The sequence below is a fragment of the Erinaceus europaeus genome, chromosome 20 (assembly GCF_950295315.1).
Source record: "Erinaceus europaeus chromosome 20, mEriEur2.1, whole genome shotgun sequence".
NCBI lineage: Eukaryota > Metazoa > Chordata > Mammalia > Eulipotyphla > Erinaceidae > Erinaceus > Erinaceus europaeus.
In genome coordinates, this window is record NC_080181.1 from 28,567,131 (window position 1) to 28,585,083 (window position 17,953).

The 17,953-nt window shown below is 44.9% G+C and overlaps 1 protein-coding gene and 1 pseudogene across 1 annotated transcript in view; one reads left to right on the forward strand and one right to left on the reverse strand.

Annotated features, from left to right (window-relative positions):
• PRDM10 (PR/SET domain 10) overlaps positions 1 to 17,258 on the reverse strand; it is a 100,875-nt gene extending 83,617 nt beyond the window's left edge. The window contains exon 1 of the mRNA XM_060179885.1: positions 17,122 to 17,258. The gene's annotated coding sequence lies outside the window, so the exon portion shown is untranslated. The remainder of the gene's footprint in view (positions 1 to 17,121) is intronic.
• Positions 37 to 2,095, forward strand: LOC103128993 (proliferation-associated protein 2G4-like; annotated as a pseudogene).
• Positions 17,259 to 17,953: the final 695 nt, after the last annotated feature.

Consider the following 17,953-nt stretch of genomic DNA (forward strand, 5'->3'; position numbering starts at 1 on the left):
GCACGAGGTTGCAGTGGGGGTAGTGGTGGTGGGAAGATGTCGGGCGAGGACAAGCAGCAGGAGCAAACTATCGCCGAGGACCTGGTCGTGACCAAGTATAAGATGGGGAGCAACATCGCCAACCGAGTACTTCAGTCTTTGGTAGAAACATCGAATTCAGGTGTGTCAGTACTCAGCCTGTGTGAGAAAGGTGATGCCATGATTATGGAAAAGACAGGGAAAATTTTCAAGAAAGAAGGAAATGAAAAAAGGTATTGCCTTTCCCACCAGCATATCCGTTAATAACTGTGTGTGTCACTTCTCCCTTTAGAAGAGTGATCAGGACTATATTCTCGAGGAAGGTGACTTGGTAAAAATTGACCAAGGTGTCCATGTGGATGGCTTCATCACTGATGTGGCCCATACTTTTGTGGTTGATGTAGCTCAGGAGACCCAAGTAACAGGGCAGAAAGCAGATGTCATAAAGGCAGCTCACCTTTGTGCTGAAGCGGCTCTACGCCTGGTCAAACCTGGGAACCAGAACACGCAGGTGACAGAAGCCTGGAACATAGTTGCCCACTCATTTAATTGTATACCAATTGAAGGTATGTTGTCACACCAGTTGAAACAGCATGGATGGAGAGAAACAGCATGGATGGAGAGAAAACCATTATCCAGAATCCCACAGACCAGCAGAAGAAGGACCATGAAAAGGCTGAAGTCGAGGTACATGAAGTATATGCAGTGGATGTTCTTGTGAGCTCAGGAGAGGGCAAGGCTAAGGATGCAGGACAGGGAACAACTATTTACAAATGAGATCCTTCTCAACAGTACGGCCTAAAAATGAAAACTTCACGTGCCTTCTTCAGTGAGGTGGAAAGGTGTTTTGATGCCATGCCGTTTACTTTAAGAGCATTTGAAGATGAGAAGAAGGCTCGGATGGGTGCGGTGGAGTGCGCGAAACATGAATCGCTGCAACCATTTAATGTTCTCTATGAGAAGGAGGGTGAATTTGTTGCCCAGTTTAAATTTACAGTTTTGCTCATGCCCAATGATCCCATGCGGATAACCAGTGGTTCTTTTGTGCCTGACCTTTACAAGTCTGAGTTGGAGGTCCAGGATGCCGAGATAAAGGCCCTCCTCCAGAGTTCTGCAAGTCGGAAAACTCAGAAAAAGGGAAAGGAAAAAAAAAAGAAGACCTCCAAAGAAGGTATGCAGAGAATACCACCAGTGGGGAAACATTAGAAGAGAATGAAGCTGAGGGCTGAGGTGGGTCCCATCTCCCCAGTCTGCCGTTCCTGCCGCATCCCCTACCCACCACACCCCAAGCTCTGTGAAAACCAGTTTGTCTTCACCCAGGACAGCGAGCAGAGTGGGGTGTCCCTGCCCCCCAGCCCCCTTCCAACAACAACCAGCTCCAACTGACTCTGGTCTTGGGAGGCCATGCTTCCCAGCCACCGAAGACTACTTTAAATAGAAAAAGAAAAACTGAATAATAAAATCAGGAGTCAAAAGAAAAAGTAAAGGCCAGACGGGAGTGAACCCAGTTGAGTGTACATACTACTATAATGATCGTGTGCAAGGACCTGGGTTCAAGCTGCCAGTCCCCTGCAGGGGGAAGTTTCTTTAAAAATTAATATTACGGGGAGTCGGGTGGTAGTGCAGCAGCAGATTAAGCGCATGTGGCACAAAGCACAAGGACCGGCGTAAGGATCCTGGTTCCAGCCCCCAGCTCCCCACCTGCAGGGGAGTCGCTTCACAGGTGGTGAAGCAGGTCTGCAAGTGTCTATCTTTCTCTCCCGCTCAGTCTTCCCCTCCTCTCTCCATTTCTCTCTGTCCTATCCAACAACAATGGCATCAATAATAACTACAACAATAAAACAACAAGGGCAACAAAAGGGAATAAATAAGTAAATATAAAAAATTAAAAATAAAAATTAATATTATACCACCAGCAGTGAAACTGTGCAGTAGGTGTCTCTCTTTCTCCCCATCTCCCCCTTCTCCCTCAATTTCTGTCCTATCAAATAATAAAAATAAATAAATAAATAAATAATAAAACAAAAAGAATAAAATGATCTCTGGGATCAGTGGATTTATTGTGCAGGTACCAAGTCCCAGTAATAACTCTGGTGGCAAAAAAAAACATATGTTTCTAATATATATTAATAATTAATATTATAAATGTGAACTATCTGGACTAGTCCAATAGCTACTATAGAATAGATTCTAAAGAAAATATCCTAATTTGGTTTTGGCCATTATCAAAGACAGTGTAACCAGAAGGTAAGTGAACTGAGGTTAAAAATAACAGATTAGTTTGTAGTCACCAGAACCTGGAAGCAACCCAGATGTCCAACATCAGTTGAATGGCTAAAAAAAAAAATGTGGTGTGTATACATGCTGGACTACTACTTAGTTGTTAAAGATGATGAGGCTGTCTCCTTTGCATCCTCTTGGATGAAACTTGAGGACATCCTGTTGAGAGAGGTAAGCCAAAAAGAGAAGGACAAATATCAAAATAGTCTTACTTATTAGTGGGACTTAGTAAAGTAGGGGTGGGGAAGAAGAGCACAAAGTGAAACATGGGGGCCAGGCACTGGCACAGCTGGTTAAGCAAACAGATCACAGTGCACAAGGATCCAGGTTCAAGCCCCTGGTTCCCACCTGCAGGGGAAAGCTTCACAAGCGGTGAAGCAGAGCTGCAGGTGTCTCTCTGTCTCTCTCCCTCTCTATCTACCTCTCCCCTCTCAATTTCTCTGGGTCTCTACCCAATAAATAAATAAATAAATAGATAGATTTTTAAAAATAAAAAAAAAGTGAAACATGGATTGGACATTGTGTATTGCACCAAAGCAAAGGACTCTGGGGAGAGAGAGGGGAGAGGAGATAGGAAGAAAACTTTGGGGACCTATCACATAATGAAATTGTATACATCAGTCAGTGATTTTACTGAAAAGAATTCACCCCTCAATAAAAACAAATAGGAAGTCGGGTGGTAGCGCAGCGGGTTAAGCGCAGGTGGCACAAAGCGCAAGGACTGGCACAAGGTTCCCAGTTCAAACCCCTGGCTCCCCACCTACAGGGGGGATCGCTTCACAAGCGGTGAAGCAGGTCTGCAGGTGTCTATCTTTCCCTCCCCGTCTCTATCTTCCTCTTCTCTCTCAATTTCTCTCTGTCCTATCCAACGAAAACAAAAATAGAAAAAAAAAAATGGCCTTCAGGAGCAGTGGATTCATAAAGGCAGGCACTGAACCCCAGCAAATACCCTAGAGGCAAAATAAAATAAATAAATAAATAAATAAGTAAATAACAGATTAGATCCAAAGGAAACAAAAGTACCTATCAGAAAATATCTATGTATGCCTATGTTGATAGCAGCACAATTTATAATGGCCAGAACCTGGAAGTAGAACAATGTCCAACAACAGATGAGTGGTTTAAAAAAAAAAAAAAAAAAACTGTGTTCAGCAGAAAAACAACTGCAGAAGCCAGATCTTCCATCTTCTACATCCCATAATGATCCTGGGTCCATATTCCCAGAGGGATAAAGAATAGGAAAGCTTTCAAGGGAAGGGATAGGATATGGAGTTCTGGTGGTGGGAATTGTGTGGAATTGTAACCCTCTTATCCTATAGTTTTGTCAATATTTCCCTTTTATAAGCAAATAAATGTTTTAAAAAACATATATATGTGTGTGTATATATATATATATATGTGGAATATTACTCAGCTGTCAAAAACAAACCTAGCTGTCAAAAACAAAACTAGAGGACATCATGTTAAGTGAGATAAGCCAAAAAGAGAATAACAAATACCAAATGGTCTCACTTGTAGGTGAGATTTAATAAATAAGGACAGGGAGGGAGAACATGAAATGAAACATGGACATGGAGTATTACATCAAATCAAAGAACTTGAGGGAAAGAGAGGGATGGGTGGAAGAGAACTGTAGAATCCTAATACATAATGAAATAGTACATATATATATCAATGACTGTTCTTTAAAGCATAAAGCACCTCAATTAAAAATATATATATTAGAATATACAGGAAGACAAAAGCCAACAAGGAAAGCAGGCCTCAAGTGGTAACCTTGACCTTTTTACCCCTCTCCACCAAGTCTGTCCCAAGTCTGTCCACCAAGTCTTCCTATGCAGAAATCTTCACATCAGAAATCTTCACCTACCACTTTCCTTGTGCACAAAAGGACTCCAGGGATTATCAACTAAAGGATTTTTTTTTTTTGAAAGAAGGTACTGGGACAACAAAATGGCCTAAGTGGATAGCAAGCTACTTTGCCATTTGTGACTTGACCCAGCTTCAAGCCTATTCCCCACATTACAGGAAGCCTCAGTGCTGTTGCTCTATGTCCCTCTCCATCTCTAAGATAGTCAGGAGATAGAGATAGAGAGATAGAGAGAGAAAGGGAGACTTATTTTCCATCCAGAGTTGTAAGACTCCTTTCCTCATTCCTCAAATAAAACAAGCCAGCAAATTTGTTCTTGACAACCTAAGAAACATGGGCTTTATAATTCAACTAAGAACTTTTCATGTACCAAAAAAAAAAAAAAAAAACCTGATCCTCCCACCCCATTTGATAGCTTGTTAGCAATACATTAGAATCCCATCAAGTCATTCAAAAGAATTCTTACCACTCACTCAAAGTAAGAAAGGAGAAAAACAAAACAAAACAAAGCCCTAGGCTAAGACTCAGGGCCTCAGCCTGACAATACCACATTAAAATCCTTGAGTTCAAAAGGAACCAGCACTCAGCTTGAGTTCTAAAGAATGACCAACTTTGATGTTTGTCTTTGTCTTTTTTTTTTTTTTTCTTACAAGAATCAGCTGGCTGACTGGTAAAATGTGAAGGCAATTTCAAAGAGAAATCTATAGGAGTGCTCTATTCCACTCTCAAAAAGATTTTAGGTGTCAGCCTCAAAGCAGGAGAATGTATCACGCGCCTACAGAAAAGTGCTCCCATCTTTAGTGTCTGGATTGAAGGATGCTCACAAAGTCATGGCTGGGGATCAAGAAACAGACCACCATCAGGAGCAGCTGAAAGCTTCATGGCAGCCTCTCCCAAATCAAAGGAAACCACCTCCTCCTCCGAGATCCACATCTCCCTCAGGACAGGATGGGGTTCCTCGACTCCACCCAGCTCACTCCAAGCAGGCTGGCAGCCTCTGGAAGATAATAAGGCTGGGTATCCTCTTCTAGAAACTGCCAGGGAGACTTGGGAATATTTCTTAGAATTGAAACTACCAAAACCTCTGTTCGTATCTAGTTGCTTTCGCTTGACTTAATCTGACTCACTTCCTTGCCCTATCTCATTGCTTCCACAGCCCAAATATATTTTAATCTCTCCTGCCCTATCAAGTGGTCTAGAACTCTGTATAGGCTTTGCTGCCTCACCCCAAGAATCAGGGGTTTTTCTAGTCAATTCCTCTAATTCTTGTTTTCTAATTCTAGATGTGTCATCGGTCATGCAACTTCATTTTAGATACGAATTCTTGGAGTTGTCTATTTTATTTCCTCCTCCTTTTTCTTAGAATCTATGACATTTTAAAACTGCTGCTGTTTGCATTATTTACAAGCTAGAAACTGTAAGACAAGAGCTTTCTGCCAGTCTTTAAACGAAGTTTACAGTTGTTAAAAGTTGCAGGATCCTTTAACATGCGGATAACTAGCTCCTTTGCTTGGACTTTTTTTTTTTTTCCCTCCAGGGGAAACACAAACAAGAAATGTTCATAGAAAAACATTAAAATGTCATTATAAGAACTCCTACAATCTCTTAACCCAAAATGGTGATGTTATCTGGAAAGCTTGCCTGAGTAAGGTTTCAGAGCATCAGACCTGATCTTTCTTTGGTGCCCAGGAAGAGTGTGAGTGAGCGAGCAAGAAAACCTAATCTATAAACATTGTTTCTGAACTGGTAACACTCATGTATGAGTCACTTTCTTTGTTTTTCCTCCAGGGTTATTGCTAGGCTCGGTGCCTGCACCATGAATCCACCGCTCCTGGAGGCCATTTTTCCCCCTTTTTGTTGCCCTAGTTGTTGCAGCAGCCTCGTTGGGGTTATCATTGCCATTGTTGACGTTGCTTTGTTGTTGGATAGGACAGAGAGAAATGGAGAGAGGAGGGGAAGACAGAGAGAGAGGGGGAGAGAAAGATAGACACCTGCAGACCCGCTTCACCGCCTGTGAAGCGACTCCCCTGCAGGTGGGGAGTCGGGGGCTCGAACCGGGATCCTTACGCCAAGCGCCACGTGCGCTTAACCCACTGCGCCACCGCCCGACCCCCTGCTTTGACTTTTAAACATAAGAATGTTTCACTGGTATTAACTCATACTGCCCCAATCTGTTTTGAATTCCATTCTATCATCAAAAGTTTACATGTAGGGTGGGGGTAGCTAACATAACGGTTACACAAAGAGACTCTCATGCCTGACGCTCCATAGTCCCAGGTTCAATTCCTGCACCACCATAAGCCAGAACTGAGCAGTGCTCTGGTAAAAAGAAAAAGAAAAGTTTACATGTAGTATTTCCATTGATAATAATATTCAGTTGAAATGACAAAAGAAGTCACTTTATCAGGAGTCAGCGGTAGTGCAGCGGGTTAAGAGCACGTGGCAAGAAGCACAAGGACCGGGTTAAGGATCCTGGTTCGAGCCCCCAGCTGGGGAGTTGCTTCACAGGCAGTGAAGCAGGTCTGCAGGTGACTTTCTCTTCTCCTCCTCTCCCCATTTCTCTCTGTCCTATCTAACAACGATGACATCAGTTACAACAGCAATAAAAAACAACAAGGGCAACAAAAGGGAAAATAAGTAAATAAATAAAAGAAAGAAAGAAAGAAAGAATGAATGAATGAAAGAAGTCACTTTATCCAGGGATAGTAGTTTTCAAGTCAATCAGAAAACAAATTCTGGAGCTTCATGGTTTATGTAGCAGCAGCAGCAGCATGTTAAATGGAGACTCTTGGTGAATCAGCTACAAAGGTAACAGTGTAGTAAAATCTTGGGGTGGGGGTGGGGTCTATGAAAGCAAGAGCAAAGCAATACCCATTACATGGTTGCCAGAGATTGCACATGAGGCCTCAAGCACATAAGGCAAGAAGCACTCTACCCACTGAGCCACCTCCCCAGCCCTGAAGTCAGGTGTGTCAGATTTAGAAGACAGACAGAGAATGCTCTGAGGAGAAGAGCAGGTGCAGAGAACTCATTTTAGCAAGCCTCCCTTATCTCCAGCTCCTCTCCTTGGGGGCTGGTAGTGAACCCAGGGTAAATCCACAAGGATTTGAAAAGACTATGAAAAACATCTCCCCTTTTACCTTAAGATTGTGCTTTCAAAACAAATAAATAAAAGCAAGAATCTGTATGTAGAGAAGTAATGGGTAGTCTGTGATTTTAAAAAAAAAATTTTTTTTAATTGAAAAACTCATCAAATAATATGAACTAGCCACATTTGTCAACTACAGATAATGGATTTGCATAGTTCCAAGCAGCCTCCCTTCAGCTCTCTTCTGAACAATAGTGATCATTCATGAGTCTACTGGCAAAGGTGTACATGTGACCTGTGGTCTGGGCACACCTACAGACAGACCACAGACACAAAGTTCTCTGGCCTGCATATCTCCAGTTCTTTTGCTGACTGAGCAATTGCACAAATAAGTAGGAGACTTGCAGGTGGGTCTCTGGGGGGAGCCCTAAAACCTTTCTTACAGGGAGCCGGACACAACGGGTTAAGCACACATGGAGCTAAGCGCAGGGACCAGCATAAGGATCCCGGTTCGAGCCCCCAGCTCCCCACCGGCAGAGGGGTCACTTCACTGGCGGTGAAGCAGGTCTGAAGGTGTCTTTCTCTTCCCCTCTCTGTCTTCTTCTCCTCCCTTGGTTTCTTTCTTTTTTTTAATATTTATTTATTCCCTTTTATTGCCCTTGTTTTATTGTTGTGGTTATTAATTATTGCTGTTATTGTTATCGTCATTGTTGGATAGGACAGTGAGAAATGGAGAGAGATGGGGAAGACAGAGAGGGAGAGAGAAAGATAGACACCTGCAGACCTGCTTCACCGCTTGAGAAGTGACTCCCCTGCAGGTGAGGAGCCGGGGGCTTGAACCGGGATCCTTATGCCGGTCCTTGTGCTTTGCGCCACCTGCACTTAACCTGCCCGACTCCCTCTCGATTTCTCTCTGTTCTATCCAACAATAACGATAGCAATAACAACAACAATAATAAAAACAATGACAACAATAAACAAGGACAACAGAAGGGGAAAAAATTTAAAAAATAAAGTGTCTAAATAAAAATTATTTTAAAAAAAACTTTCTTACAGCCAGTTCTGGGTAGTTACTCTAACTTGATAATGACGACTCCAAGTTGTTAGGATAAAGTAGTGGGTAATATAAAAAAACAACCCTGAGTGCTAAGAGGGGGGGAACTGAAAGTTGCTTAGAGGCAATTAGTCTACAGCAGTCTCAATGACGTAGCACTATGCACACAGTGCAAGAGATAACTAACTACCTGTTTGCTCTACCTCAGCTCAGGAAACACACACAGCAGTAAGCCTTTTGTTCAAAAGATGGAGCCAGGACTAACAGGCAAACTGTTAGTGGTTTGAAGTAATTACATTTATATCCAATTCACTCTCCCTCTGAACAGATTAATATGAACCTTAACTACAGTCTCATTTCAAAGTCTTCTACCTCAGCCTCAGTCTCTTACTTGCAAAGTTAAATGGGCAACACCAAATGGTTAATATAATGCTTGTGTTTGACAAGATGGTGAACCCACACAGACAGCATAGCGAAACAGATGCCACCTTCAGAAAAGGTCTGTCTTAGCAGTGTGTGTTTAAGACCTATAATCTAACAAATTCAACCTCCTTCACTTTAGAACAGCTATGAGGGAATGCCAGCACTCGGATCCAGACAACTCAGAGTTGTCTTCAGCTAGCCAAACAGGTTTAGAAAACGTTTTCTCAGCATGAAGAAAAAAAGAAAGACTGAATGTGAAGGCAAGTACAAGTTCTTTATCTTGACAGCCACAATCCTACCAACGCTTTTACCTAACTCATACAGTATTAAGAAAAAGTGAAGTGTGTTATACTATAGAGCAGTAATTAAAAATTACAACAAATGTTGATAGCTATTTAAGTGAACAATCACCACGGTCTAAGAATCAGATTGTGAAGATATGTTACCTAGGGCTGGGGAGAGAGTCTATGGTTCTGCAAAAGACTTTCACGCCTTTGGCTCTGAAGTCCCAGCTACAATCCACATAGCACCAATCCACATAAGCCAGGGCCTCTTCTCTCTGTGTGATTTTCTCACATTAAAATAACTTAAGTAAAATATTTTAAAAGATGTATTACTCAGAAAAGATTGATGTGTGGCTCTTTCTCTCCTCCTATCTTTCTAGTAAATAAATTTTTAAAAGTATTTGTCGGGAGTCAGGCAGTAGCACAGCTGGTTAAGCACACGTGGCGCAAAGTGCAAGGACCAGACAAGAATCCCAGTTCAAGCCCCCAGCTCCCCACCTGCAGGGAAGTCGCTTCACAAGTGGTGAAGCAGGTCTGCAGGTGTTTATCTTTCTCTCCCCCTCTCTGTCTTCCCCTCCTCTTTCCATTTCTCTCTGTCCTATACAACAGCAACGACAACAATAACTACAACAATAAAATAGCAAAGGCAACAAAAGGGATTAATAAATAAATATTTGTCACCAAATGGTATTAAGTTGTTTTTTTTTAAAGAAAGAAAGAAAGAAAGAAAGAAAGAAAGAAAGAAAGAAAGAAAGAAAGAAATAGACAGACAGTGAAAGAGACCATAGCACCAAAAGCTTCCTTCAATGTGGTGGGAGCCAGTCTCAAACTTGGATCATGGACATGGCAAAGCAGAGCACTATCCAAATGATCTGTTTCCCTAGCCCTTTGGCTGTTCCCAAAGTTGGCCTTTTTTATGTTTGCTAGGCATCAGGATTTCTCTTCTCCTGAAGTACCTGTTCAAGGCTTTAGACTCAGTTAAGATGGATACTACTTGCATCATTTTCTGTGGATTCATTGACCATGGTCTGAAAACATTCCACACAGCAAGACAATTTGAGAGAACACAGTCACATACCTTTTATTTTAGTGAACTATTATAATCTTCCAGTTTCTTATTAGTGATTGTTTAAGTTAAACTTCATCACAGGTATATGTGTATTAAAAATATATAAAAAGAGAAAAACACCGTATGTGTAGGGCAGTCTCAAGCATCAACGGGGGAATCTCAAAACATACCCCCATGGGTGGGGGGGACTACTGTATATACCCCCACTTGGGATTGAGAATCCAGACACCTCTCTCCTCTGAGCCACAGTTCCCACTACTCATTTGCAATTCAGTAGTTGCATTGTTCTGTCAAAGCCATACATTAAGAACTAAATGAAAACAGACGCCTTAGAAGGACACTTTTGTTGGCCAGACACAAAGCAATAATTAGTTAAAGGAACTATAACTATCCAGCTAGCAGAACTGCATTATAATCAGGTTGCCTATAAGCAGAGCTTGTGGCAAGACTAAAAATAACCCCCAATAGACTGGCTTCCAAATTACAAGTGATTCTAAGCAAAGGGTAGGCTTTGATTCCACGAAAGACTCTCCTTTTGTGCCTTTCTAGTTATTATGATGAATTCTCAAACCATGTGAAAACAGGGTGACCCTTGGGCTGCAGTATGCCTGCCCCTGTGCTCTGCAGGCTCCATACATAGTGCCAAACTGGAACACACACAACCTTGCTGTCACACTGTTTGGCAGCAGTAGCTGCAACAGGGACTACATGGCTTAGATTGCTAAAATGGTTACTGCCTAGTCTTTAAAACATATATATATATATATATATATATATATATATATATATATATATATATATATATAGTTGGCTGCTCCAGGAGAACGGATGGGATTGTGATGGGCCGGTGTGGGAGAAGAGCAACATAGGCTACGGGGAAGGAGGGAAGGCGAACTAACATTTAAGAAGTGAAGGCGAACAAACAAATCAAGGCATCCAGAGAGCTAGCACAGTAGTTGATGCAACCAAACCTAAGGCCTAAATCTGAGGCTAAGAGGTCTCAGGTTCAATCCCCAGCAAGAGCATAAATTAGAGCTGAGAGTTGGGGGCAGATAGCATAATGGTTATGTGCAAAGAGCCTCCCCTGCCTGAGGCTCCGAAGTCCTTCATTTAATCCCCCACACCACCATAAGCCAGAGCTGAGCAGTCCTCTGGTTAAAAAGTGGCCCAAGGGGGTCAGGCAGTAATGTGTGGCGCAAAGCGCAAGGACCGGCATAAGGATCTTGGTTCGAGTCCCAGGCTCCCCATCTGCAAGGGAATCGCTTCACTGGCAGTGAAGCAGGTCTGCAGGTATCTATCTTTATCTCCCCCCCCCCCCCCGGTCTTCCCCTCCTTTCTCCATTTCTCTCTGTCCTGTCCAATGATGAAATCAATAACAACAACAATAATAACTGCAATAAAAAAAAAAAGGGCAACAAAAGGGGAAGCAAAAAAAAAAAAAAAGTGGCCCAAGTGCTGGCAAGGTAGATAAAGTTGTACCACCTCCTGAACTTTCAAGCATGATGTCCTGCATTCAGACCCCAGTGTTACATGTGTCAGCATTCAAGCTCTTGTTCTCTCCCTCTCCCTTACACATAAAATCTGTAAGAAAAGCAAAAATATGAGGGCCAGGCAGTAGCACATCTGGGAGAGCACACACTGTCCCATGCATATGGACCATGGTTTCGGGGGGAAAGCTTCACACAGCATGAAGCAGTTCTGCAGGTGTCTCTCTTTCTCTCCCTTGCCCTCCCCTCTCAATTTCTATCTCTATCAAAAAGAGAGAGAAGAATCTGATTATATCTGGTTCCCCATGGCTATGATCTCCCAACTATGTGTAAAAGGACAGTTGTCTCAGAAGCCAGTCCAACACCAGCACTTAGAATCCCTAAATTATTGTGGTCTTTGCTTAAATCATGGGGCAGTGAGGGGGACAAAAAGGGAGCCTGATTTTATCAACTTCAAATTTTGCCCGGAGATATCTTTTTTGTTTTTAATATTTCCTAGATTTTTGAAAAATGGCATATTAAGGGTTAGGGAGATAGCATAATGGTTATGTAAAAAGACTTCCATGCCTGAGGCAACAAAGGTCCCAGGTTCAATCGCCAGCAACACCATAAGCCAGACCTGAGCAATAACCTGATTAAAAGAAAAAAAAAATATATATATATATATACATATATATATATATATATATAAAATCAATAAGTAAGTTGTAGACCAATTTGGGAAAATTCAGCTGATTGTGCTTAGTTCAACATTTTTTAATGGATTATGTACTCAACAGATGTCATTTTCTTATTTCAAGTTCAAAATGATTGAGTATATTAATGCAATAACACTTAATTCAATTAGCTGGAAGTGGTTTCAAGATAACAGTAGTCTCCAAAAGAGTAATAGTGCTTTTGCTGAGGGCTAACAGTAACACACACACACACACACACAGCATATTTACACATTAGCAGTATCTATTACTTGACACTAGAAACCGAAAGACAAGACACTATGTGGGGCTGAAGAGACAACATACTGTTTATGCAAATGGCCTTCATGCCTAAGGCTCTGAGCTCTCACGTTCTATTCCCGGCACCATCACAAGCCAGAAGTGAGCAGTGCTCTGGTGTCTCTCTCTCATTCTGTATCTCTCTCATTAAGATAAATAAAAATAAAACACTGTTCAAATGTTTATTGCTAGTTGGAAACATCTTGTCCTTATGTGGCTGCACTATTTATAGAAATAGCATGCAGCGGGGGTCGGGCGGTGGCGCAGTGGGTTAAGCGCATGTGGCGCAAAGCGCAAGGACCACCGTAAGGATCCCAGTTCGAGCCCCCAGCTCCCCACCTGCAGGGGAGTCGCTTCACAGGCGGTGAAGCAGGTCTGCAGGAGTCTGTCTTTCTCTCCCCCTCTGTCTTCCCCTCCTCTCTCCATTTCTCTCTGTCCTGTCCAACAACGAACAACATCAACAATGGCAATAATAATAACCACAACGAGGCTACAACAAGGGCAACAAAAGGGGGAAAAATGGCCTCCAGGAGCGGTGGATTCATGGTGCAGGCACCGAGCCCAGCAATAACCCTGGAGGAAAAAAAAAGAAGAAAAAAAGAAAAAAGACATAGCATGCAGCAAGGCACAACACACTGCAAATCTTGTCAAAGCCACCACATTTTTAAGAAATAGAAGTAGGGATGACGTGGTGGTACACCTAGTTAAGCACACACATCACAGTGTAAAAGGACCTGGGTTCAAGCCCTGCATGGGGGAAGGCTCAAGAGTGGTAAAGCAGTGCTGCAGGTGTCTCTTTCTCTTCCTCTCTAGCTCCCATTTTTCACTCAATTTCTGTCTCTATCCACAATAGTATCTTTTAAAAAGTAGAAACGAGTGAAATGATTCATTATAATAGTTTAGGCTAGCATATGCAATATATTATCATTTCAATATGCAACCGGTACTTCAGAAGATGTTTTCATATTAAATCGCAGAAGTTGGCACAGTTTTCACACTAACAGCATTGGTGTGAGCCATAAGTGACTGCTGTTGACCACACTGGACAACACAGAGAGATCTATGGGACAGCTCTTCTACAGATCACAGCAGTTATTGCACGGTGTTGGTTTCTTTGTTTAGAACATCCTTTTAAGACTGGGGAGGGGGTTGCTAAAGCACAGCTCAGCTCGGTCATAAGGTGGTGCTGGGAGTTGAACCTTTGGTCTCTAGTTGATACTCTGAGCTACCTCTAGGACCAGAGGGCACTGATTTCATAGTGATTGGTTTCACATTTTAACAAGTGCTGGTGTAATGTGATTTGGTATTCTTCAAAACCTCCTCCTTCACTTTCTCACCCCTCAAACAATTCCCTAAACTAGTTCAAAGTTATGCAAAAACAATCTACCACTAGGAGCTTCCCACTACCTGAATGAATTGAATTTAAAGCTCCATGTTGTAATAGGAAGCCACTGGCAGATTTTAAAAGGGCAACAAAATAATGTTTCTGGACTCATAGGCATCAATGTTACAAAAAGAACCGTAGGAAGTGATGAATTCAGGAGGCAGCAGTTCAGAGTGTTCCACTGAAGTCTTGAACTAAGGTTATAACATTGCTACTAAAATGAAACAAACAAAACAGAAATGCACTAGGCACCTGGTTGAGCACACATTACTGTCCACAGGGCCAGGGTTCCAGCCCTTTGTCTTCACCTCCAAGTGGTGAAGCAGTGCTGCAGGTGTCTGTCTTTCTCCCTCTCCATCTCCCCCTTCCCTCTCAATGTCTTTGTCTCTATCCAGAATAAATAAATAATAACGCTGGGCTCTGTGGTTAGAGTACAAGCATTATATGCATGAAAGCCCAGGCTTTGTTCACAGCCAACACATGTTATCAGAGAAAGTTTATGCTCTGGCCTCTCTCTCTCTCTCTAAATCTTTTTATCTTATTTAATATTTATTTATATCCCTTTTGTTGCCCTTGTTATTATTGTTGTTGTTATTGATGTCATTGTTGTTGGATAGGACAGAGGGAAATGGAGAGAGGAGAGGAAGACAGAGAGGAGGAGAGAAAGATAGACACCTGCAGACCTGCTTCACCGCCTGTGAAGCGACTCCCCTGCAGGTGGGGTGCCAGGAGCTCAAACTGGGATCTTTAAGCTGGTCAATGTGCTTTGCGCCACCTGCACTTAACCCACTGTGCTACCCACCTGATTCCCATCCTTTTTATTTTTAAAGACATTGGTCAACTACCCTTTAATCAGCAGTGATTCAAAAAAATATTATACACACACACACACACACACACACACATTTAACAGAGAGAGAGAGAAAAAAAAATAGAGAAGCAGAGAATGAAAGAAGTCATAGTGGGCTCATTCCTTCATTGTGGAGGGGGGCTGGGCTCAAACCTAGGTCACCTACATGGTGAAGAAGCCCACTATTCAAGTGACTATTTCCCCGGCCATAATATAAACCATTTAATACCAAAAAAGGGCAGAAGGCTTCCACTGTGCCTACTAGAGAATGACTAAAATAATAATGTCGTGCAAAGTGCAAGGACCAGACTAAGGAATCAGGTTCGAACCCCTGGTTCCCCACCTGCAGGGGGGTTACTTCACGGGCGGTGAAGCAGGTCTGCAGGTGTCTTATCTTTCTCTCTCTCCTAACTTTCTCATTAATAAATAAAATCATTTTTAAAAAATTTAAAGAAAAAATAATGTCGGGAGTCAGGAGGTAGCTCAATGAGTTAAGCGCAGGTGGCACAAAGCGCAAGGACCGGCGTATGTATGTATCCGTTTGAGCCTCCAGCTCCCCACCTGCAGGGGAGTGCTTCACAGGTGGTGAAGCAGGTCTGCAGGTGTCTGTCTTTCTCTCCCCCTCTGTCTTCCTCTCCTCTCTCCATTTCTCTCTGTCCTATCCAACAATGAGGACATCAGTAACTACAACAACAAAACAAAGGCAACAAAACAGAATATTAAAATAATAATAATAGTAATAATAATGTCAGGAAAAGGTCCCCACCAAAACTCTTTAAAATAAGATTTACTTCTAAGAAATCGAGGAGAGAGAACCAGAGCATCACTCTGGCACCTGCTATGCCAGCGACAGAACTCAGGACCTCGTGCTTCAGAGTCCAACACTTTATCCACTGCTCCACCTCCCAGGCCTGCATTTATTTTAAAGCCAAACTTTTATAACTTCCTTTCTAAATACACCAAGTTGAATCAATATAGCTTTAAACCCAGCTCTACCCCCAGCCGACCCTAATTCTCGTGTCCATCTCAATTCTAGAGCCACATGACACTCCGGTCCATCGAGGCAGCAGCTATTACGGTGCTGGAGGGGGCTGCAGTGGGTAGGAGAGGGCTGAACTTTCATTCATTCACCTTCCCGCCTTCGAAGAGCTGAATGCAAACAAGAGAGGGGCACTGACAAAACAAAGTGAGGCCACACAACAGCCGGGGGTGACTTCGTTTCCAGTTGATTTTAAAGGGGATGAACCGAAGGTGTGTGGGGGGGGCACCCCGCGTCTGACCGCGCTGGCAGCACCGAGGCCACTGCTGCTGCTGCTCTGAAACATTCCTGAAACCCAGTCGATCCTCCAGCAGGGCTGGGCATGCACGCGCACAAAACCCAGCTGCGCCGCGGGTTTATTACTGAGGCCAGTGGCCTGATTCCTGTCCACGGACTTTAAAAAAAAAAAGTTTTTTAATGCAAACGATATACCATCGAGACGCCCCAAGTCGTCGTCACCGTGTCCCCCCGACCCCCCGCGCCTTTGCAGCTGCCCCCCGAGCGCAGGTTGACCTCGGCCTCCGCCCAGAACACTGTTCCCCAAGAAGGACGGGAGAAGAGCCCCCCCCGCGCCCCCAGCTTGTCAAGAAGGGCCGCGGGGAAGCAGCGGGCAATGGCAGGTGGGCGGCGCGGGCTGGGCAGACAAAGCCGGCCGCCCCGGGGCCGCGGGAACCTTCCCGCTCGCCGGCCGCTGCCCCCGCGCCGCTCCCCGGCGCCCGGCCCGCGCAGTCCGGCCCGCGGCTCCCCGGGCGCCCGGCCGCCCAACCGCCGCCGCGGGAGAGCGAGCGCAGGGCGCCCAACGGCCGTCCCGGCCCAACCAACGCGGGCAGGGGAGGCGAGGTGCGCGCGGCCGGCGGGGCGTGCGAGCCGCTCGGGGGTCGCGGGGGGGAGGCTGCGCGCAGGGAAGACAGGGGCGCGGAGGCGCCGAAGCCGTCGGCCAGCGCAGCGCCAAGAAGAGCCCCCATAGGGGGTTTGGCCCCTTTCCCCTTAGAAGGTGCAAATGGTTTGACCCCCCCACCCCGAGTGAGGTGCCTCGTCCCAGCCCCGGCTGGACTGTACCATCGGGCGGTGCCGCCGGGATTTCTCCCCCCCGCCACCAGCACCACCATCAATCCCCCCCCACCCGGGTCCGCGGTCGGTTGGCCCCGGCCGGGCTCTAAGACGCGGAAAGAGCTCGGCGCCATTTTGGGTGGGACTAAGCAAAGACGAAACACCCTCCCAGTCGAAGGGGTCCTCCGGACGCTGGCTTATCCGGTTCCCTTAATCCTTTAGGTACTTACACGACGTTGGGTGAGGGGAGCTGGAAGATCAGCGGGTCCCCGATCCTCTCTCCGTAGGGGTGATGGAAATCAAACCCCCCCGCCACCTCCAGGTGGTTCTTCCCGCCGCAGAGTGGGAGCAACATAAAAGGCGGGGCTTCATTAGCATAATCTACCCGGCAACCCGACCCTGATGTTACGTGATTGGTTGAACTCGTAAACCCCCATGCCCTGCCTTGAGACGAGTAACGTTGGGGAGAACTGACAGGCCCAGATTTAAGAGTCATGACGAGGATCCAGAGACGCTTATTCAGCCGGCAAAGAAGCCAAAAGGAGATTCACACAATGGCCCAATGACTGAAGGCCTCTTTATTTCGCGCTCTGCTGTTCCAGTGTAAGCCAATCAAAGAGTGGGTCTCGGGAGGGGCTCCCTAGATGTGTTGTCTAAGCCAATCAGAAGAGCCGACTCTTCGGGTTTGGGGTTAAGCGAGCTCTGCAAGTTCCGTGGCTGCAGAGGTGGGAAAGCGCCAATCTTCTGCTTGGTGGCCCAGGTGGGGAGCATGAGCTGCTCTTGGGGTTCCCAGCCTGCTCCGCACACAACCAACCCAGCAGGCGGGTTTGGAGAGAAGCAGCTCCGGGAGGTGTGGCGGGATGAGCGCCCCCCTCCCCATAGCGTTTGTACCTGAACCTGTGTTCCCAACCTAATGCACGCTCCGCGCCTCCCTCCACTTAAACCTCCCCGGGGCTCGGGGTGCACCTCTCCGAGCTCGGCGCTTCCCTCTGTGCTCATCGGGTGCCATGCCCCGGAGCACCTCCCTTCAATCCCTCCCTTTCGCCGGCTGAACATCTGCGA